Source organism: Myxine glutinosa, chromosome 2 (assembly GCF_964187855.1).
Source record: "Myxine glutinosa chromosome 2, kmMyxGlut1.1, whole genome shotgun sequence".
Taxonomy (NCBI): domain Eukaryota; kingdom Metazoa; phylum Chordata; class Myxini; order Myxiniformes; family Myxinidae; genus Myxine; species Myxine glutinosa.
Window position 1 is genome coordinate 46,982,262 of NC_136262.1, and position 22,191 is coordinate 47,004,452.

At 44.8% G+C, this 22,191-nt stretch overlaps 1 long non-coding RNA gene across 1 annotated transcript in view; it reads left to right on the forward strand.

Moving 5' to 3' along the window:
* Positions 1 to 789: 789 nt before the first annotated feature.
* Positions 790 to 22,191, forward strand: part of LOC144890884 (uncharacterized) — a 28,043-nt gene continuing 6,641 nt past the window's right edge. The window contains exon 1 of the long non-coding RNA XR_013622560.1: positions 790 to 847. This is a non-coding gene — a long non-coding RNA (uncharacterized LOC144890884). The remainder of the gene's footprint in view (positions 848 to 22,191) is intronic.

The following is a 22,191-nucleotide window of genomic DNA, read 5'->3' on the forward strand; positions in this document are numbered from 1 at the left end:
CGAGGGTGTTACACACAACAAAACCATACTTTTCACATTCGTTACACTTTCTCCAAAATTGTTACACTTCTCCAAAACCGTTACACTTCTCAAATTCGTTACAATATATATATATATATATATATATATATATATATATATATATATATATATATATATATACTAGCTTGGCTCGGCTCGCGTCGTTACTGAGGAACGGGCTTATTTAAGCTGAGGATAATGACTGTACCTGAGTTTCTGTGTTGTCATGATTTACACCAATCATAATACAAACAATTATTTTGTACAAATGTATTTGTTGTGTTTGTGATATTACATTTTTATAAGCAATTTAGTTTGAAAAAATTTATGAAATTCAAAAAAGAACCCTTCAGCACATACATACGGGAGGAGTAGGTGCAGACTGGAAGTTTGGGCTGATAACCCCTCACCACCACGAAATTCAAAACACCTCACCACCATGTAATTGAGATCGAGGACGGGCAGAACAACCAATCATGTGTGGAATTTTCCCCAGCAAACTGCGTCGGCAATCTACTATCATTTATTCGGCCAATGGGAGCCTGTGGAACATTCTGGTAAGCCTTTCGAGTCCAATATAAACCCATGCCCATCGCAATTCGGATATTCTCTCATGATCTTCCTCCTCTCTCTCTCTGATCCGGCCGACCTGCAAGTGTTCAACTCTCCCACGATTCATCTCGAAGCTGGCTGTCCAACGTGCTGGGTCATCTTTTCTGCGCTAAAGTTCGTCGTTCCTGCGGACTTCGAAGAGGCGGTACGTCCTGTGGAGCTCCTGCAAGCTTCGCGTGGCAACTGCCAGACCACATCATCTGCACGTTTCCCGGTACAATAATTGACCTGTGTGTCATTCTGTGTGTGTGTGTGTGTGTGTGTGTGTGTGTGTGTGTGTGTGTGTGTGTGTGTGTGTGAAGGCGCCTGTTGGGATTAGGTAGGTAAGGATTGATAAGACTGCCCGTCAGTCTCCTTCTCTTTGCCTTATAAATAAAAGGCTGTACATTTTGTTCCTTTCAAACCTGCTCGTATCGTCCTTTTCCCCATTGGCCTAGCATCATTCAAAACCGAATTTGGCTTGAATCAGGCCCATCAATCACGCAAGGTAACACCGCTTCCCACACCGTGCAATCGGCTCGGCACGCCATAAGGTGTGTGGAAGCGAGGGGTTCAATTCCCGATTTCATCGGCCGCGTGTCTCGAAGGTATTTGGGATTCATTGACCAGCAAACTCTTCGGCGTGTGGCTGGGAGATTGGCGATTGGAGTTGCTTAGCAACCCGTCGACCACGAGTTTCGTCGCGGCTGGTGGCCTGTGGACCTGGAGTTTGAGGAGGAACGGGGTCATAAACCCCCCTTAGTACGTCGACTGACCTGGGATCCGCAACAACAACAACAACAAATATATATATATATGTAAATTTAAATATATATATATATATATATATATATATATATTTAAGTCAGGACACCAATGGAATCGCTACATTTCAAGGCCTCCATAGCAGGCTCGTTCTCCCAAAAAGCAAGCCAGCATACACTTATTATCGGCATAAACACTGCCTGGCCTAGAGGCCAGTAAAGGAATGAAAATGGATTTAAACGATCTGGCACAGGCAGCACATGAGGCTTTCATTCACAGAAAGAACAACCGAGGAACATGTTTTGCACAATTCACCGCCATATATGTATAAAACACATTTATATCACGATCAAGAGAATATTCATCATTTCCTGAAGACGAGGCTTCTTGTCAATTTTGGCTTGCAAGCATTTTTCAGCAAAATTTGCTGAAAAAAATAATGTTGTACATTTACAATCGGTATATACCACTTTGAAGCAAGGCCTGCACATGCGAATATTGAAATTTGCACCAACCATCAGCAGAAAAAACTTCCTCCTTGCACGCACCAGGTGCTGAAACCCTGCGAGTTGCACAGGAAATTAAAATGGAATGACTGACAATGTTCCAATCGGCCTATGACGGGGAGAATGAAGAGGCAAATATGATTGGGAATAATAAACAAACAACAATTATTCCACTTCCATCGATGGTCGGTTTCCGTTGTATACTTATCAAGGATGATAATGCTTATGCTGTGCCAAGCCCAAACAGGAAATAAAAACATGGCCTCAAAATCTTCAAAGGTTTTACCCTAACACGGCTCTGTTTATGACGTCAGCACGTTAAATTTGACATCCTCTCGTTTGGATGAAACATCTTCTTGAAGGTACATCTTGTGAAATGAAGTCTTTATAATGGGCCAAGACAAAGCTGTGGATATGTGAGGCATAGTTCTGTCTGTTCAATCTTTATTTGTTTATCTTAATTCAACTAAAAGCTCATTTGTGGTCGAGTTTGTACTGAAGAATTTAATGGACATTGATGTACTTTAATGTGACATATAAGGAGATAAGTAGACAATACTTGAATAGACAAACATATCGTGTATGCGATTTGAATCTGGGTTTCCTGCATCAGGTGCAAGGTGTTCAGATGGGAACACCAATCAGGCCGCCACAGCTATTTTCTGTAAAATTTGAGAGTGACACATCATCACCGCATGATGTTTTGGGGTATCTTGGGATTCAAGAGCTCTCCAGCTCTCTCTGGGCTCTGTCCCCCAAATATTCCTGAAGGTCGCACAGGATCTGCCTGCAACCCTCTTATGGTTAAACTGCCAAAATCAAGACTCTCTGCTCACCTTCACTCTTTCATTCCTCCTTTCTCCCGCCTCTGGAACAAACTCCCCCACCCCCTTCAATCCCACTCCTCCCTCCAGGTCTTTAAAACAGCTGTTCACCACCATCTCTTATCTTCCCCCATCCAAAACCTTGATCTGTTCTACCCCCGCTAATTTCACCCCAAATCCTCTTTTTTGAAATACCAACTTCTTTCCTGGAAGTCCTTCGTGTCCTTGTGTTTATACTTCTCCCACCCACCCACCTTCCCACCCCGCCTCCCCCCAAGCCCTCTCCCTCCCACACATTCCGGATGTCCCTCACAAATGTTGTGTTTATGTGCTTCCCCTTCTCTCCCCATCTTGTCTACCGCTCCCCTTTTTATACACTTTGTTTGTTTGTCTGTTTGATTTGTTTGCGTGATAAATGTTAGCTCTTTCACGAGCCTCGATTATGTATACAAAAAAAAAAGAAGAAAAAAAAAGAGGCATTAAAACCTGTTAAAACAAGATGGTATTCATAGAATACTTACCCTGCACAGTCAACTCGGTGTGAGCGAACTTTTCTATTTTTTAACGTTTCTTTTTTTTTGATGCAATAATGGCTGCCAGACCACGTGAGCGATGACATCATAAATTTATATTCTCTAAATAATTGTTGCATAGATCATGCTCAATTAAATTTTTAACTGATCAGACGAAGCATTGTCCCTGTCGAATTATGACGTCATAATTATGGCACCAATGACGTCATCGTTAACAACACCTATTCCCCATATGGAGTTATTTACAATGAGCCACGTTTCAATTTTTTATGTGCTGACATGGTACACTTTACTTTACTGAAATGCAGACACAAATGTTATATTTTCGTCAAAAATCGTCGGAATTTCGCCAAATCTGTTTTGGTCGTGTGTTAATATACCTCAGCGATTGACAAATCTGAAATCAGAATTTTATTTGAGGTCAAAATGACCCCGTGAGGTCGCTCCGTACTTTGCCTGTTCGTCATGTGCAGTGTGATAATTAATTATATGCCCACTCTGGAGGACTCTTCTTCTTCATGCAATAACAACTTCTAGCCTCCAGACCGTACATCCAATCATCTTGAAATTTTGCACACTTGTTAAACTTCATGACTTCTACTATAATATAGAGTTTCACGTCGATCAATGAAGCGGTTCAAGAGTTATATATTTTTTAATATTTTCGTTTAATTATTTATATCTGCCAAACCACGTCACCTATCGCAAATTCCATGAGGTCATTTCAATAGACTGATATTCTGAACACATCTGTGGTCTCCCCTCGATAGGATCAAATGAGGGAGGAGCTTGGTTTTAAAAGTTTATGCTTAAAAACGTCATAACTCCGAAACCATGTGACGCATGACGTCATGACTTTTTTGTTCGTCATGGGTATGCGATTCTTGCTGCAAATTTTGGCCTCGATCTGTTCAGTCGTTTTGGAGAAAATTGGATTTTAGTGTTTTTTGCAGGCTTTTCACTCAAAACAACATGGCGCCCGAGCCATGTGACCTCCGACGTCATTATAATTTTATTTCTGCATCAATTTATACTGAGAAGATGCTCAAGAAATTTCATCCTGATCGGATAAAGTTTCTTACTTGTCAAATGATGACGTCATAACGGCGGGACCTATGACGTCATCATTCACATATGTTATTCCGCATGGAGAGTTTTTTGCAATGAGACCTGTCTCAATTATTTATGTGCAGCGGGTTTGGAGTTATAGAGGTGCAAAGTTTTTTCCAAGATGGCGCCCAGACCACGTGACCTGTGACGTCATAATATTCACGAAAATATTCTACAGGAGGAGGCCCTCTTATGGTGAAAATGTCATGTCAATCGGACCAACGGTTGTCGAGAAAATGAATTTTTAAAATGCAGACACGCACGTACGTACCCGAATGCTTAACCCTGCCTTTCGCTTCGCGAGCGCAGGGTAATAAAATAGCACCCTGAGTGGGCTGACTGTCATCTCTTGAGGTTATCGTTCAGACTCCCACTGATTTGGGGCAACCCGGCCCTCTGGGAGCCCCCCCCCACCCCCCCCACGATCTTCAGGTACGCCCCCCTGATCCGAAATGTAAAAATCTAGACCCAGCGATTGTGCGGGATACTGTGTTGTATTTATGTGTCAAGTTTCAGAACAATCACCTGGGTGATAAGGGGAAGAGTAGCAAAAATAACAAAAAGTTAACAGACAGATGGAGAGACGACCAGATGGACAGACATCCAGATATCACGACCAATTTTATAAGTTCATCTCTTCGACAATCAAGATGAGATGACCTATTAACAAGTCTTCTTTCTTACAAATTGTCTTATAGTGGGGCTGCTTAACTGATGAATTGTGCCTTTTCCCTTAAAAGCATGAAACTTGGCACATGGCTAGAATACCCCAAAAGAAAGATTTTTAGTCCAGGGGGCATCTCCAATTTCACCCCATGTGGCGGCCATCTTGAAATTCAAGATGGCCATCATACAAGACCTGTTTTGATGAATATCTCCATAATTAGAACAGATATCAAAATGGTTGAAGTGCCTATACCTACATTTTTAGGGTCTAGGAATCCAATGGCAACATAAAATATTCAATAGTATATGGCAGCCATCTTGAAATCCAAGATGGCCGCCATAACAGACCTGTTTTGATGAATATCTCCATAATTAGAACAGCTATCTAAATGGTTGCAGTGCCTACACCTACATTTTTAGGGTCTAGGAATCCAATGGTAACATAAAATATTAAGCAGTCATATGAAAATATTAATTTTGCATAGTATCATGCATACTGGGAATGCATATAAATACTCTTAACAGGTTGGCATTCTTCAGTGATTAAAAGTGTCTTTGACATCGCAGACTGTAACTGTGCCATCTTGTGGTTTTCTAGTCTTTGCTGCATTCTCCATCACATGCGCAGAGAGAAGTACAGGGAAGTGCAGCTTTCTTACACCGGCAACGACCAGTACATCCTTTTTTGCACCCACACTTAACAAGTTTATTGCAGATCTTTGCAGCCTCTGGAAGTGTTGTCCATATTGGTTTGAACTGGCCAGCAGACGTTTTTTGCCAACCCCATTCAGTGGGGCTTGGTAGATCAGGCTTAGCATGCAATGCTTGTCCCCAGCATAGTGCACCTTGGTATACTGCCCGCTTTACGTGCTGCACAAGGGCATCATGTGTTGGTGGAATTGATTCCACAGGTCTGCACTTCTTTGCAAACAGTTTCTTTCGTACAATGTTAATGTCAGTAGCAGTACTTGTGCGATCATACAACAGAATAACAAATCTCTCAATGACGTTCATGCAGGTTTCAGTTATCTCTGTGCTCTGGTGGCAAATTTCTGCTAGTACCTCTGTGAGCTCAGGGAATGATTCCCACACATTCCATGCAGTTACCTTTCCACGCCCATTAAACGCTGAAGAAGTGTCACATCCTGTTAGTGCATGAAACATGGGGAGGGCTTTAGATTTCTCAGGGCCAAGAGCTGTGGCTATATCATGTGCAGAGATAAATCGCATGTTCTTGCCTGTCCCAAATTGTAACCATATCATCACTGAAAGCTTCTGGGATGCTGTAACTGCAAGCACGACAACATCTGTGTCCACAGTTTGTATGAGGACCTTACTATGCCCTTTCTGTGTTGCATCAGCAGCATGTAGGAACATCCGACCATCTGCCTCTTCCTGAGTGCACGGGGAGAGTGATTCTAGATCAATGCGTGGTGGAGCAGTAAGAACCTCTGTATCAAGTGTGACAACTAGCTCCTTGCGCTGGTCTTCAAATGATTTAATTGTTTCATTGGAAAGGAAGCTGAAGAGTTCACGCTTGTTTTCATCAACTCGAAGAAAGTTCTGCCACTGTCCAGGAATTGCAACTGAGGTATCTACTCGTCGGCGAACCCCCTTGCCACGCTTTTCACAGGTCATGCTCTTAAGGCTGTCGGGTAGGTAACGGTCCCACACCAGATCAAGTCGGGTTGCAGATTTGTACTGTGAGAAAACAAATGGGATGAAGACCTTTTCGGCATATTCGCCAAATGTTTTGACTGTGCCAACATCGGGCTTTAGCTTTTGAACAATTACTGCCCCGTCAAGTATGACACATGTCACCTCTGGCATCTGTGTGCTTGATGGTGAAAGTTCCTCTAAGCAGTCCAAAAGGTCGCTCTTTGTACCAGGTCGAAGCTTCCCATCCTTGGACAGAGATGGAGGGAAAGATTGATTTTCATGACGGAAAAATTCATCCAGGTTTCCCTCACGGGTTTGACAGGCAATATAGAGGCGAGAAAACAGTTGAACATCACTCTTCAATGAGGCTACCTTGTGTTTATCTGTCAGCTGGTCTGTTACTGATGAGCTGCCAAACAGAGGTAACTTTTGGTGCGGGACGACATCATTCAAAGGCTTTGAGCGTTCAATCAGCCTCTCTTGCACAAATGACTCCAGAGCCTCCTTTCCCACTTTCTGCACGTCTTTCACACTTTGTACGACTGATGCACTTGCTATATCCTTTGTGTCAAGGACCAAAAGGTCAGCGGTTTCTTCAAGAAATGGATTACCTAGCTCCTCGATAACTGATACAAGTGATCTGACATGTTTGTCAAAGGTCATCTGGGTGCTTTTATTCTGATCATGATGCAGTGATGGCGCTTTGCTTTCATGTTGCTCCTGTGCAGTCTCAAACTCATCAATCACCCTTGAGACCTCTGGACCTGCAACCATCCATCTTTGCAGAGCATGGGCATTGTCCAGCAGACCCACAGCTCCTCCATCTCCCTTGATACGTGCATTGTTCTGTTCATGTGCATGATCTGTAGCAATTGAAGAAAATTTGCGTTGGGTCTTTTGTACCGTGAACATGCCAGCTCGGAAATTATCCAGAACTTTAGGGTGTGTCTTGTGCAAGTCCATCATATCACGCAAATGGACTGTGACCCATCTTGCATAGTGCGTATGGTCAAGAGCAAAGAACCATGGAAGAAGCTCCCATAAAGCATCTAAGTACATTTCAAAGTCAGCCTCCCTCAATGAGCGCACAAAGGTCAGGATGCTGTTCTCCAATGCCATCGTGAGACTCCAGTATTGGAACTGCGGGTGTTCCTTAGTCATTTTGCCACACCAATCAGTAAATGAAAGTTTCGTCTCAGCTTCTATTGTATAGTCATTGTATGCCCGATGCTGCAGTATGTGCAAGGCTGCAGCTGTCACCTGATGGGCATTGCGCGAGCGTGAAACATGTGCAGCTCGCAGGAAAGAATCTGCACTTCCCGCTGAGGCAATATTGGCTTGCACCAATGCTTCTACCCAGCCGCTTCCAGATAACCAGTCACCCGATGTCTTCAGTGCAGTCATTTCAAAGTGCAATCCTCCGAATAGCAGAACAAATCTGTCCTCTCCATATTGCTCATGCCATTTCCATTGAATCTGTTTTGCAATTGCAAATAATGGTTGATCAAGGGCAATGACAGGAGTCTGTCCTGGATTTAGATGTTGCACGGCACTCCCAATGACATCCATGGAGTGTTTTATCATGGCCACAGTGTGTGCACTTTCATGAAACAGCGGCATTAGAGCCGTTACAGATGTTGGTCGAGTTGACTGAGACAGGTTGTGAGCATGGTATGCAGCCCAGGAAATGTTCTCTGCATGGGAGGTTGAAGTGTCGTTTTCAATGTGTTCTCTTACGTTCTGGAGCCATTTGTCCTCATTCTCATCCGGTTTCTCCCGTGCAAGGGTCTTCAGACCTATGTCTGGAACTACAGATCCTTTTACACTCGTCTGAATAGGTGGTACGTTCGTGTAGTAATTTGGCAAAGGTTCAAGTTTCTTCATGCCGACAGCACCACCAAGTATGGCTCTTCCACGATCAGTACCCTCATCATGTTCCTTTGGATGCTGGAATAATGAGATGCCAGTTCCATGGAAATGGTCTTTTGCTGTTGTCGAGCTCTTATTGACATCTATGTTGTCAACGGCAGATGTAGTGAACAGGTTCCCCTTAAGTTTAGGTGGACACACGACCTGTTCCAATCTGTATAGCCGGCAAACACTATTCCCCATTTCGGTAGATATCTGAAGAACCCTATCATACGAAATGCTGACACCAAGTTGGGATAGCTTTTCGACCAACTCTCTTTTCCTAGTTTCTGCATGCAACTTCAACCCAACATAAATTGGCACTGGGGTTTCCCGTTCCTGACTGTGTCTTACATAGGTGGATTTATCCTTTTGCTTGCGGACATGCTTTACAGCATTGAACTTAAGAAGCTGTGCTAAGCTTAGTGCAGCTGGACTGGAAGGTTGGAATGCCTGGTCCTTAATACTTGGACCCTCTAGAATCATGTTGACTAGCGATACCAGCAAATCAGGCACAGATTCCTCCTGACATGTTTCACGAAATGAACCATCAAATGGCTTACACTTATCAAACAACTGTCGGCGGACGATTTCAGCTGCCCGAGCAAGGTGATACTATGCAAAATTAATATTTTCATAAGGCCGCCACATACTGCTTAATATTTTATGTTGCCATTGGATTCCTAGACCCTAAAAATGTAGGTATAGGCACTTCAACCATTTTGATATCTGTTCTAATTATGGAGATATTCATCAAAACAGGTCTTGTATGATGGCCATCTTGAATTTCAAGATGGCCGCCATATGGGGTGAAATTGGAGATGCCCCCTGGACTAAAAATCTTTCTTTTCGGGTATTCTAGCCATGTGCCAAGTTTCATGCTTTTAAGGGAAAAGGCACAATCGATCCGAATTTTTTAGCTAAGCCGCCCAGCTATTAGCCAATGGCACATTTGATGTTTTATTCCGAGTCATTTATTTATTATGGTACCGAGTGGGCTAGTCCATCCTCCGTAAGGTTGTGCAGTGGAAGTACCTTATTACGACCGACCTTACGAGTGCCTTCTTTCAAATCCCATTATCCCGCAAGTCCATGAGGTACTGCGGTGTGGCCACACCCTTTCGTGGGATATGCGTGTATACCAGATCCGCAATGGGAATTCCTGGATCAGAAACAGCCCTCAAAGAACTTACATGCCTCATCCTTGGAGATCTCTTGGAGAAGGGAACCATCGCCAAGCTCGCTGATGACCTCTATAGTGGCGGTGGCACATTGGATGAGCTCCTCCAAAACTGGCGAATGGTTTAGCATGCCCTGTATAAATGTCGGCTCCACCTTTCTGCTTCAAAGACTGTTATCTGCCCGAAGAGCACTACCATCTTGGGCTGGATCTGGTCTAATGGTACGATCCAGACCAGACCACATCGCGTGGCTACTCTCTCCATTTGCTGTTCTCCTGAGAAGGTCAGAGGAATGAGATCCTTTATTGGGGCATATAAGGTTCTGGCTCATGTTATCCCTGGCTGCTCAACACTGCTGTCCCCCTTGGATGATGCTGTGGCTGGATGCCATACACTGAACAGAGTTGTGTGGACTGACCAGTTGCATGCTGCCTTCCACAGAGCCCAAGCCGCTCTTTCTTCGACCCATACTGTTGTTCTTCCTCGTCTGAATGATCAGCTGTGGATTGTAACAGATGGTTCAGTAAAACAACATAGTATTGGATCGACTTTGCACGTCACACGCAGTGGAAGACCTCACCTCTATGGTTTCTTTAGCGCGAAATTACGTAGACGCCAACCTACCTAGTTGCCTTGTGAGGTGGCCGCTCTTTCCATTACCACCTCTGTAAAACACTTCAGTGTCAGTTTGTATTTGAGTTCTCAGTTTATTATCCAGTCTAAGCATTACGCTTTCATCCTCACCGATAGCAAGCCGTGCGTACAAGCGTACGAGAAGCTGTGTCGTGGTGAGTTTTCAGCGAGCCTTCGTATATCCACTTCCTGTCCACTGTCAGCCGGTATCAGGCAACTGTACAGCACCTTGAAGGCTCCGCCAACATTCCATCAAATTTTGCTAGCCGCAATGCAATGAACTGCACTGATACCACCTGTCAGATTTGTGCCTTCATTAGAAGCGAGGAGGAAGCCGCAGTCCTGCATATATCAGCTCAGGACATTATTACCGGTCGTGTCAAACTGCCCTTCTCCAACAGAGCCACTTGGTTGGCAGTGCAGGTGGAGTGCCCAGACTTAAGGCAGACTCATGCCCACCTCGTTCAGGGCACCCGCCCATCAAAGAAAGCAACCAAAATCAAGGATGCCAAACGATAACTCCAGGTCACTTCAGTGTCCAAAGATGGCCTAGTAGTAGTTCGTCATAACGAGCCCCTGTCCCCAGCACCTGAGTGCATCATTGTCCCACGTCAGGTACTCAATGCCCTACTAACAACACTACACATTCAGTTGGATCACCCGAGTCGTTATCAACTCAGTTCTGTCATTCACCGATATTTCTACGGTCTCGACTTGGATGGAGCAGTTGATAAGGTGACCTCCAAGTGCCATCAGTGTGCTGCATTGCGCAACACACCCCACAGCATCATCAAAGCGTCCACTGGAGACCCTCTTGGTGCCATCGGTGTATCCTTCGCAGCATATATAATCAAACACAATCACCAGTTAATTATTGTATTGCGAGAATGTACCACCTACGACAGCAGCCCATGGGAAGACCAGTAAACCCACTCACCCTCGCACTGGCCACTGCCAGTCTGAATTCACGAATTCGTGCACAGACCCTCTCAGCCCATGAGATGTGGTGCCAAATCAGATGTGGTGCCAGATTGGGATCATTTCACACATCAACAAATCCCGTTCACTGACCTGCAAATGATACAAACCCAACACCAGCGTCGCTCCCCAAACCACCCCTTTAGTGAGAAGTCTAAGGCATTCAAGGGGTCTGTCAAGCCCAACATGTTGGTGGAAGTTGGTGATTTCGTCTATCTGTACTCTGACCATAACAAGTCATGCTCAATAAACCGCTACCTCGTTTCGGCCATCGATGGACACTGGGGTAACATATGTAACATAGCGATAGTCAAAAGGATGCCGATGGGGGTGACGGGACTTGTGAAGATCAGCCACAGCAATTGAGGGGTGCCTTTGACAAGTCTGTTGCCTTATACACCGCCAAAATAACTATGTTGCATTCTCTCAAGCAGGGCTTAACCCCATGTCATCATAAAAGGTCTTTGTCCGAAGTCATTATTTGCTTTTAACGATGTGCAACATCTGCATCACACATGCATCAAGAAGATGATGAGCACCCGCAACACATACATCAGGAACATGATCAGCATTCGCAACACATGCATCAGGAACATGATCAGCATTCGCAACACTTGCATCAGGAAGAAGATGATTGGTTGTTTATTGGCACAATTAACCTGCTCATGGTCACATTTTATTCCACATAACTCTTGGGATTTTGTGGGTAAGACAAACGACCATGACGGGCCATGACATATAGGAGCCGTTGTTGTTTGAAACAGCTGTTGCTGTTTCAATCATGGTTTCTGTGAAGTCGGTGATAGCATGATTGGGGAGGGGATAATGTTAAATATTCTGCTGTTTTGTTGTGGGAACGCAACATGATAGGGGAGAACGCCCTTTTGCTTTTATGAGTGGAAGGAAGGTGAGGAGCGGAGGTCAGAGTTGTGGTTGGGAGGGGGGGAGATAAAAAATGGACATGGTTGGGATGTTGAGGAATTCCATTAGTGGGGGATGATGAGTTATGGTGGGGTGGTGAGAAGTTGTGGTGGGGTGGAAAGGAGGAGTTGTGGTGGGGTGGAAAGGAGGAGTTGTGGTGGGGTGGAAAGGAGGAGTTGTGGTGGGGTGACGAGGAGTTATGGTGGGGGTAGGGAGATGGGAAGGGGTTTGAAGGCTGAAGTGGGGAGAAGATTGATGCCTTAGGGTTGGAAGAGGGAGGGTGACTAGTTGGGGTGGGTGGTTGTGCGGAGAGTAACTATAGGACAGAATTGGGAGGGGGTGGTTGAGTACTTGGGGTGGGTGGTTGTGGTGAGAGTAACTATAGGACAGAATTGGGAGGAGGTGGTTGAGTACTTGGGGTGGGTGGTTGTGGTGAGAGTAAATATAGGACAGAATTGGGAGAGGTTGAGGCTATTTGGCGGGGGAGGGGGGAGTAAAGACTTTCAGTGGGTGGTGGTGGGGTTGGTGTTGAGTAGTCGTTGTGGAGAGGGGGTTTGCAGGCTTGGAGTTTTGGAGTCGAGGGTGATGACTTGGGGTTTGTGACGGGGTGCGGAGAGTTGAGGACTTGAAGTCACATTTTACATTGTGCTGATGCTCTGCGTGTCTCTACTTTTTATTTTTAGCATCATCCCTTATTTGTTATCATAATATTCCATCCAAATGTCTGCTGCTTGTTTCCCCTGAGTTTTCAAAAATAGATATACCACAACTATATTGTAGGTATTTCCTGAAACTTTAAGCTCTTATCAAGATTCCAAAGTTTCCTGTTATGATCATTATCAAGTACGGTATTCTGGACCTATTTATGCCACTGTTGCTTTTACATCCATCAGCACAATATGAATTACACGTTCGCCATGTACATCCTAACCCTAACCTTATTCAGGTGTTTATTACTCTTTCTATATTTCATCGACCTCCTTCACCCTTCTCTCACACACTCGGTTCTTCTACGAGCCTTACTTTCATGAAAAAGAAAATGGTGAAGACATCACAGCTTCCCAGAGACCTGAACATGCACTCCATGGCAATGGCCATACATGTCCCCTGCCAGCCAGCTCCGCCACCGATATTCACCCTCCACATTCCTTTGTAACAGACACACAGGCTCAAAAAACAAGCACATGTTCTCTATGCCTTCTGAATCTGTAATTTTGGATGACGAGGGGGCTGAGAATATAGCTTTTGACTTCTTTAGTCTGGGAAATTACAAATTCCTGCCCAAATCAGTCTAACGTCAGTCCTGGCCAGCTGGTTCGTGAAAGATTTGTTCCAGGAAGTGTACCAGGCCAACTCCACAAGAAGGTGGGAATAATGTGGGTGGTGGTGGTGGAAGTACGAGTAGTAGTAGTAGTAGTAGCTGTAGTAGTAGTAGTAGTAGTAGTAGTAGTAGCTGTAGTAGTAGTAGTAGTAGCTATAGTAGTAGTAGTACTAGTAGTAGTAGTAGCTGTAGTAGTAGTAATTGTAGTAGTAGTAGTAGTAGTAGTAGTAGTAGCTGTAGTAGTAGTAGTAGTAGCTATAGTAGCTATAGTAGTAGTAGTAGTAGTAGTAGTAGTAGTAGTAGCAGCTGTAGTAGCTATAGTAGTAGTAGTAGTAGTAGTAGTAGTAGTAGTAGCAGCTGTAGTAGTAGTCGTAGTAGTAGTAGTAGTAGTAGTAGTAGTAGTAGTAGTAGTAGTAGTAGTAGTAGTAGTAGTACTCGTGCTTTTGCTGGAAAGAAAATAGAGATTTGGGCTCAGGACTCAGGAAAGTTCAGGCAAACATAAGTTTCCTGTTTAATGTCGCTCAACGTCCTCATCCCTGCAAGTCCATGTTTTGAACCGCAGTAGTCAAGGTAGAGCATTTTAAAGTGAAAGCCATACCAAGACAGATGTAGAGTTAAAAGAACACCAAAAACACAAAATGACACCTTTATACAAATAATAACAAAGTACCTTTTGGGGAAACACTACAAAGTGCATTATTTACTGTCCAGACCTCGATAAAACTCCCGACAGATCGGGAATATTGTTTCACCTTAAACGTCGAAGTGATCTGTGAACACAAAAAAGTTCCCAGACACACAAAAAGACACTGCACGCCATTGCTTTCAATCTTGCACTTTATAGTTTTATATATATTGCAAGTTTTGCAGATGCCAAAACAAAGTTAACCATGAGATCCCGTGATCGACTCTTTTTCTTCACTGAGTGACCAAAAAGAAAAAGTGTTGGGGAGAAGTTTTTTTTTTTTTTTTTTTTTTTTTGGTATACAAGATCGAGGCTCGGGAAAGAGCTAACATTAATCACACAAAAAGTCAAACCGACAAATAAAACACAAAATAAGGGGAGCGGTAGACAAGATGGGGAGAGAGGGGGAAGGACACAAACACAACATTTGAGAGCAAGGACATCGAGAGAACTGTGGGAGGAAGAGGGCTTGGGGGGGGGGGGGGAAGTGGGAGAGGTATAAAACATATGGACACTGCAAGGACTTTCAGGAAAGAAGTTGGAATTTCAAAAAAGGGTATCTGGGGTAAAAATTAGCGGGGGTAGAAAAGATCAAGGTTTTGGATGGGGGAAGATAAGAGATGGTGGTGAACAGCTGTTTTGAAGACCTGGAGGGAGGAGTGGGATTGAAGGGAGTGGGGGAGTTTGTTCCAGAGGCGGGAGAAAAGGGGAATGAAAGAGCGAAGGTGAGCAGAGAGCCGAGATTTTTTCAGTTTTACCATAAGAGGGTTGCTGGCAGATCTTGTGCGACCTGTAGGAATATTTGGGGGACAGAGCAAAGAGAGAGCTGGGGGAGCAAGGCCGGAGAGGAGTCGGTAGAAGACAGAAAGACCACCAACCTGCCTGCGGTGAGTGAGTGAAAGGCCCTCGGAGTTAGCTTCATCGCAGGAGATTCCAATGATTCTGAAAGCTTTGGTTTCAACAGCGTGAAGCCGAGCTCGGTGTGAGGCAGGAGCACCGGCCCAGAGGGGGGAACAGTATTCCATTGAGCTGCAGATGAAAGCCTTGTATGTGGTGAGGAGCTCAGGTGTGCCAAGGAAGGACTTCGCACGACGGAGGATGCCCAGTCGGAGACTGGCTTTGGAGGCCAGCTTGGAAATGTGGTTTTCCCAAGAAAGATCATGGCAGATAGTGAGACCCAAAAGCTTGAGCGACAGAACTTCTTGGAGAGGATTGTTGAGAAAGTGGATGGGAGGGTTTTCCAGTCGGTCTTTTCGGAGAGACATAGCAAGAGTGTGGGATTTGTCAGGATTGAAAGACATGTTCCATTTGTTTGACCAGTTTGTGATTTTGTCCAGGTCTGCAGAGAGTGAGTACGATGCAGACTGCTGATCGAGGGATGAGGAATGGAGCGGCAGAGAGTGGAGTCATCAGCAAAGAGATAGAGAGGATTTTCCAGAGAGTCGGAGAGATCATTGATGAAGACCAGAAATAGCGCAGGGCCCAGAACACTACCTTGGGGAACTCCAGCCAGAACAGGAAGGGGAGATGAGAGAAATCCATTCAGGGCCACACGTTGACTACGACCAGAGAGTAAGTCCGCAAGCCATGCGAGGAGGTTTCCATGGATACCATAGGAGGAGAGTTTGGTGAGCAGAGCTGGGTGCCAGACCGTATCAAAGGCAATTGATATGTCAAGGGAGACAGCTCTGATTTCCTGTTTGGCATTGAGGACCTCCATTCATTGTTGAGACAGCAGAAGCAACATGTCCAGAGTAGAATGACCTGCTCTGAATCCAAATTGATGATCAGAGATCAAGCCATTGGAGAAGAGGAAAGATTTCATATCCGAAGCAATGATGGATTCCATGACTTTGCTGATAATTGGGAGCAGGCTGATTGGTCTGTGGTTGCAAGGATCTGTTTTTGCACCTTTTTGTGTAAAGCGGTGATGTTTGCTGATTTCCAAGCTGATGGCAGATGACCTTGAGCAAACGAGAGGTTGAAAAGAACAGAGAGAGGGTGAGATAGAGCGGCAGAGCAGGATTTTAGGACCCGTGGGCTGATGCCGTCTGGTCCAGTTGCAGAATCAGAGTCGAGGTTTGACAAAAACTTCTCCACCTTGTCAGAAGAGAAGGACACAGAGTACAGGAGCAGTTGGGTTCCAAGTGAAGCCAAAAACACAAGAGCAAGTTTTTCACCAGCAAAAACACCGGTTGAAGACGCGGACATTGCAGGTATATGTATGTGGTAAATGATTTCTGCTTGCCCACAGAAGCAACATCCACATGAATTGTTTGTGAAATGTTGCAGGAGAACTCCCGAACTTAGTGCCCCGTGAAGCAGCCTCCAACTTAGGTCCCCAACCACCCTTCGTGTTGGGTAAAGATATAGAGATTCCCAATTTGGATGGACAGGCAATAGGCGGCCGGCCAGCAAGCCTAAAAAACACTTAGCATGGCATTTTTTGTTAGAAGCTGGCAACCACGCCAATTATCTTCAGAATACCTTGCTGAATAACATAGGGGTGGATGCCACACTCAAATATGCATATTTCGGACATAATGGTCAGTTTTGACCATATATGGTCAAAAATGACTATTTTTGACTTTAATACGCATTTAACCTACATTTAATCGGCTTTCAGAAAAAATAAGTATGTAAGCCATAGCATTGTTAGGTTGAACACAATTCCTGTCTGTAAGTTTGGAAGTACATGATAAAACATAGGAATTTCAAGGACAAAATGTCGTTTTCTCGATTTTCATTTTTACAGTTGATTGCGTCTATTTCAGGGTAGATATGAACTGTCCACAGCCTTTAAAGGAAATATTCGTTAATACTAGCCTACATTACACAATCTACTCAATAAAACAAGCTTTCTTTATCTTTACAGATTCACATTAAATAGAAAGCAGTCCTACCGAAAATGGCAAGCCCTGGTGTGAAGCCGGTGAAAGTGTTGAAGCGGAGGCGAAATACAGATGTACTACATTTCACGCTCTGTCTATTTTGTCAAGACGACAAGGTAGAACCTCTGCGAATCGGCTCATCTGCAGGAAAAGCTCGAATTTCTGATGTTATTGGGATAAGAAGAAAATTAGGAAACACTGATTCGGCCCTTCTTCTAGAAAGTTTGAGCGATATTTCAGAAACGTAGTGGGAGTCAAACAGTATCCATTGACACAAAACTTGGTGCGGTAACTTTACTTCTCAGGATCGCTTGAATCGACTGAGAAAGAAACAGGGTTCCCAATTAACAACATGTGAGGTCGGCGAAACATCTGGCGAGACATCCTCACGAACAAGTCGCAGATCCCATCAGATGGATTCCGATTGCTGCATGTTTTGTCAAGATGCAGATCGACGGAAAATGCACAATGTAGCGACGATGTCCCTCTCCGACAAAATTCTGACAATGGCAAAAATTGACCCAACAATGAGAGTCAGATTTGCCAATGTAGTAGATTTAGTGGCAGCTAAGGGGAAATACCACTTAAAATGCTTGGGGGAGTTTGAGCGAAGAATGTACAAAGAACAGAAAGATGTCACAACACAGCGAGAAAATTACAAAGGTTTAGACAAAATCTGCATGGACCTACAAAACGGGCTATCGTTGGGTCATGTCTACGACATGTGGGATGTTTGGAACAAATACCAGCGAATTTGTAAAACCACGAATACAACGCCGCCATCTCGATATTTTTCAAGACGACAAACTTTCTACGATGACGTAAGCCAACGTATTGGCTCCAAGGGTAGTTTCGTGCGTCCTCTAAATGTCCAAACAGCCCTTCTAATGTATCCCAGCGATAAGTCGGATTTTGTCATTGCAAAGACCCTTGCAGTATCGAGCACTTCATCGGAATCTGAAGAAGACGAACCATCTCCAAATGTACCCCCACAAAACGACGGCGACTTACAGGAGCTCATCCACACTGCCCTGAAATTGAGATCCGAGTTGGAAAACACCCCCGGTCACACGTCTGCATGGAGAGGGATTGACCAGCAGCACGTTGAGATGATAATTCCAGAAAATCTCTTTCTGTTTCTGAGTGTTTTGTTGGGAGGAACACCAGTACTTGAAGCAAACGACGACGACATTAGCCATGATAATTCATCAAAAAGAACAGTGTGCAACTTGGCCCTGGACATTGTGTATGCCTTTTCGAAAAACAGGAAGCTTATGCCGAAACATGTGGGACTGGGTCTGTCCCTCCATCAGGCGACGCGTTCAGCAGCACTGGTTAATCTGTTTCACTCTGCTGGCCACACGATTGGAATGGACACCATTAGACATATCGACACATCAATCGCCGGCAATATTCTGAGACGGTTTGCGGAGAATGGCAACATATACGTATATACCGACTGGAATAATGCCTTTTGTTCCTGGAAAGTTGATTCTCGCATCCTGTGACAATATTGATGTACTGAAAGACACGTTGGATGGCAAAAATACATTTCATTGTACTCAGATGATGTTATGGCAGCGAGGTCCTGGTGAGATTGATACAGATGATGCAAGTCCAGAAATTGACAGAGACAAAGCCCTAAAGCAGGAAACGGTAGCCAAACCTCATCAACTCGACAAAGCTACGACACAATCAGGTAGTAGACCTTCCCCACGTTTTGACAACAGAACCCGTATAGAGGAAGACACATGGTTTGATGAGAGCGAAGAAAGAACCAATGCTGGCTTGAAGAACCAAGCCTGGCTGTTAGCTCGTTTGAATGCAAGTGGATCAATTCCATCATAGAAGGCCTTCATCGAAGCCGTTTGTACAGATGATCCGCCCCTCACAACAGCTGGAATGATGCCTATCCGACAGGCTCCAGCTGATGAGAACGACAATATGACAACCGTTATGAACAAATTCAAAGCTATATCCAGACATATTGGTCAGACAGACACGGTTATTGTTGTAATCAGCCCCTCTACAGTAGGGTCAAAGAGTTAATCTGGGCATGCCCACAACGTTTCAAAGAAGTCACAGTTTTACTTGGTGATCTACACATCCTGTTCAACTTTCTGAAGACCATCGGGCAACATCTTGAGAGTTCAGGACTGGATGACATCTGGGTCGAATCGGGCTTATTTGCACGAAACAGCACTGAAGCAATGTTGGATGGCAAAGCTTATTATCGAGCGGTACGGTGCCACACCCTGGTCTACGAAGCCTTATTCAGGATTCCTTGGCAGATATTCCTGGACTGGCTTCACTCTACAAACCGACAACTCCATCTTGACATTGAAGTTGAAAAACTGGTGGATGCTTTCAACGATTAAGGAAGTAGCAGTCCAAGCCAGCTTGCAGAATTCGTACTCCAACTGACCAATGCGATGGAAGAAGAAAACACCCATAAACATTTTGCTGAATTCAAACACGAATTTGAAGACTATCCCAATTTCCTGCTTTGGTCATCATACATGGATATGGTAGAAATCCTTCTTGACTTCATTAGAGCCAATAGGGAGGGAAACTGGCAGCTTCATCTGGACACTTTCACAGCAATGCTTCCGTGGATGACCGTGTACGACCACAAGAACTATGCCAGATGGGGACCAGTGTATCTGGCAGACATGAAAGCTCTACCAACTACAGCACCGGTGATACACAATGAGTTTGTCATGGGTAACTTCGTTGTGAGAAGCAGTGATCATCGTTTCAACCAGGTACCTGTTGATCAAGCGACAGAATGGATTAACCGTGTGTGCAAGCTATCCAATGGTATTATTGTAATAACCCGCAATTATCCTGCAAGAGACCGGTTCTGTACCACATGGGCAGAGCGATCCTACATCTCTCACGAAACGAAGCATCTGATGGGGCTGAGAGATGACGATCAGGCGATATCTACTCGCAAAGATGCCCTACCTTCTCGCCAAAAGAGTGACGAGACTGCAGTAGAACGGCTTCGTCATGAATTTCAAAGGTTCAATGTATTCCGAATCAAACAAGCGCTACCAAGACAAGTCGCCTATATTCCCGACGATGACTCAGACGACAATGAGGAACGTGAATCTCCCGACGAGAAGAGTCGACTCGTGTCATTAACAACAAATGACGTAGCTAATTTGGAAATTGAAGACGACCTTCTGAGCGCAGAGACACGAGGTAAGCTGATGGTCAAAGAGAATGTGAAGAAACGTCTGGTCGACAAGAGCGTCAAATTTTTTGATCCTCTTAAGAAGAATAACTCAAGAAACTTTGGAACACTCTACAAGACGAAGGTAACGACAACACAGAATGAGACAAAGGTGGTGAAAGCAGACCGGAAGCTTATCCAGCAACTGTTCAATGCTTCCCGAGCCGGTATAAATGTTCAGCTGGACAAGGTTCTCCAGCACGAGTTGTCCTGTCTTCCTCTTTCTCTGACGAAAAACGACAGGAAGATGAATTCAACCTCCAAGTCAGATCTGCTTGGAATCTTATCAAAGGACATAGGTAGATACGCCAGTTACCTTGCCCACATTCAGTGGACTGTCATGTGTGATTGTCGATGGGCATGCAATGATCCAATCACTCTGGACACCGAAAGACTGTCACACATTTGGTGATTACGGGAATGTGTTCTACCGTGCAGTAGTACGATATTTCAGTCCCTCTGTTCAAAGGGTCGACGTTGTATTTGATCGATATCGCTCAGCATCCATCAAGGGACCAACACGAAACAAACTAGCAATAGGAAAGAAGAAGCCCATCCGGAGAATCATTGACCGAAGTGACGTTCCTCTCCCTCAAGTGTGGGAGCAGTTCATCAGTCTCGATGACAATAAGGCTGATCTGGCCAGATTCCTTCGTGAAGACCTGATGAGCAAATGTAGAGATCTCCCCCAGGCACAGGAACTGATTACTGCTGGTGGATTCACTGAAGAATTAAAGGCACAGTCGAGCATACATGAAGATATCTCCCAATTGTCAGCTAATCATGAAGAAGCCTTCAAATCTCCCCACCCTCATTTCTTCTCCATTTCCCCCCTCACACCCCTCCTCCTCAAAGCGTCCTCCCTGCTTCTTCCCCCTTCCAACTCTCACCTCCATCTCCCCCAACCTTCTGCCTCGCTCTTCCCCCTCCTCAAATAACACCTCATTGTGCCTCACCCAATCACCATCAAAACTTTTGTCCACCCCATCCTTCCCTTTCTCTGAGCTATTCTGAAATCTCTGACACACAATCAACAGCTCTCCCTGCCTCTTCCACCTCTTCCACATCTTACCCTACCCCTCCTCCCCCCTGTTCTGTATCCGATGCTCCCCCTTCCTCTTCATTAACGGTATGGACCTCAAACATCCGGGGCCTTCGTTCAAACTTAACTGATCTCTCCATACAGGTTTCTTCTGACAAACCAGACGTGATCTGCTTAACAGAAACTTTCCTCCTTCATGATGTCTCTGATTCCTTAGTATCTCTCCCAGGTTACTCCCTCCTCCGGTATGATAGAGCTGAGCCTCGTCCTGGAGGTGGGGTTGCTATCTTTATCAAAAACTCTCTTCCTCACTCGCCCTGCAATGCACTCTCTCCACCTCACCCCCAGGAATACCTCTGGCTACGGCTTCCCCTTCGCTCCCACCTCTTGTTCATATGTGTGTTGTACCGTCCACCAAACAGTGATGACTCCATCTACATCTCGCTGTCTGATAATATGGACCAAATTCTATCTACTCATCCCAACTCTCTCTTCCTCATATGTGGTGATTTCAATTGTCACCATGCCAGTTGGCTGGGTGTGGGTACCCTCTCTCACCAGCCATGGCTCCTCAGCAAAGAACTTCTGCGACTCACTGGGTCTGACACAATCTGTCAATTTCCCGACCCGAATCTCAGTCAACGGAGCATCTTCGCTTCTGGACTTGGTTATGACTAACTTCCCTGAAAATGTCTGCTGCTCTTCTTCTGCTCCAATC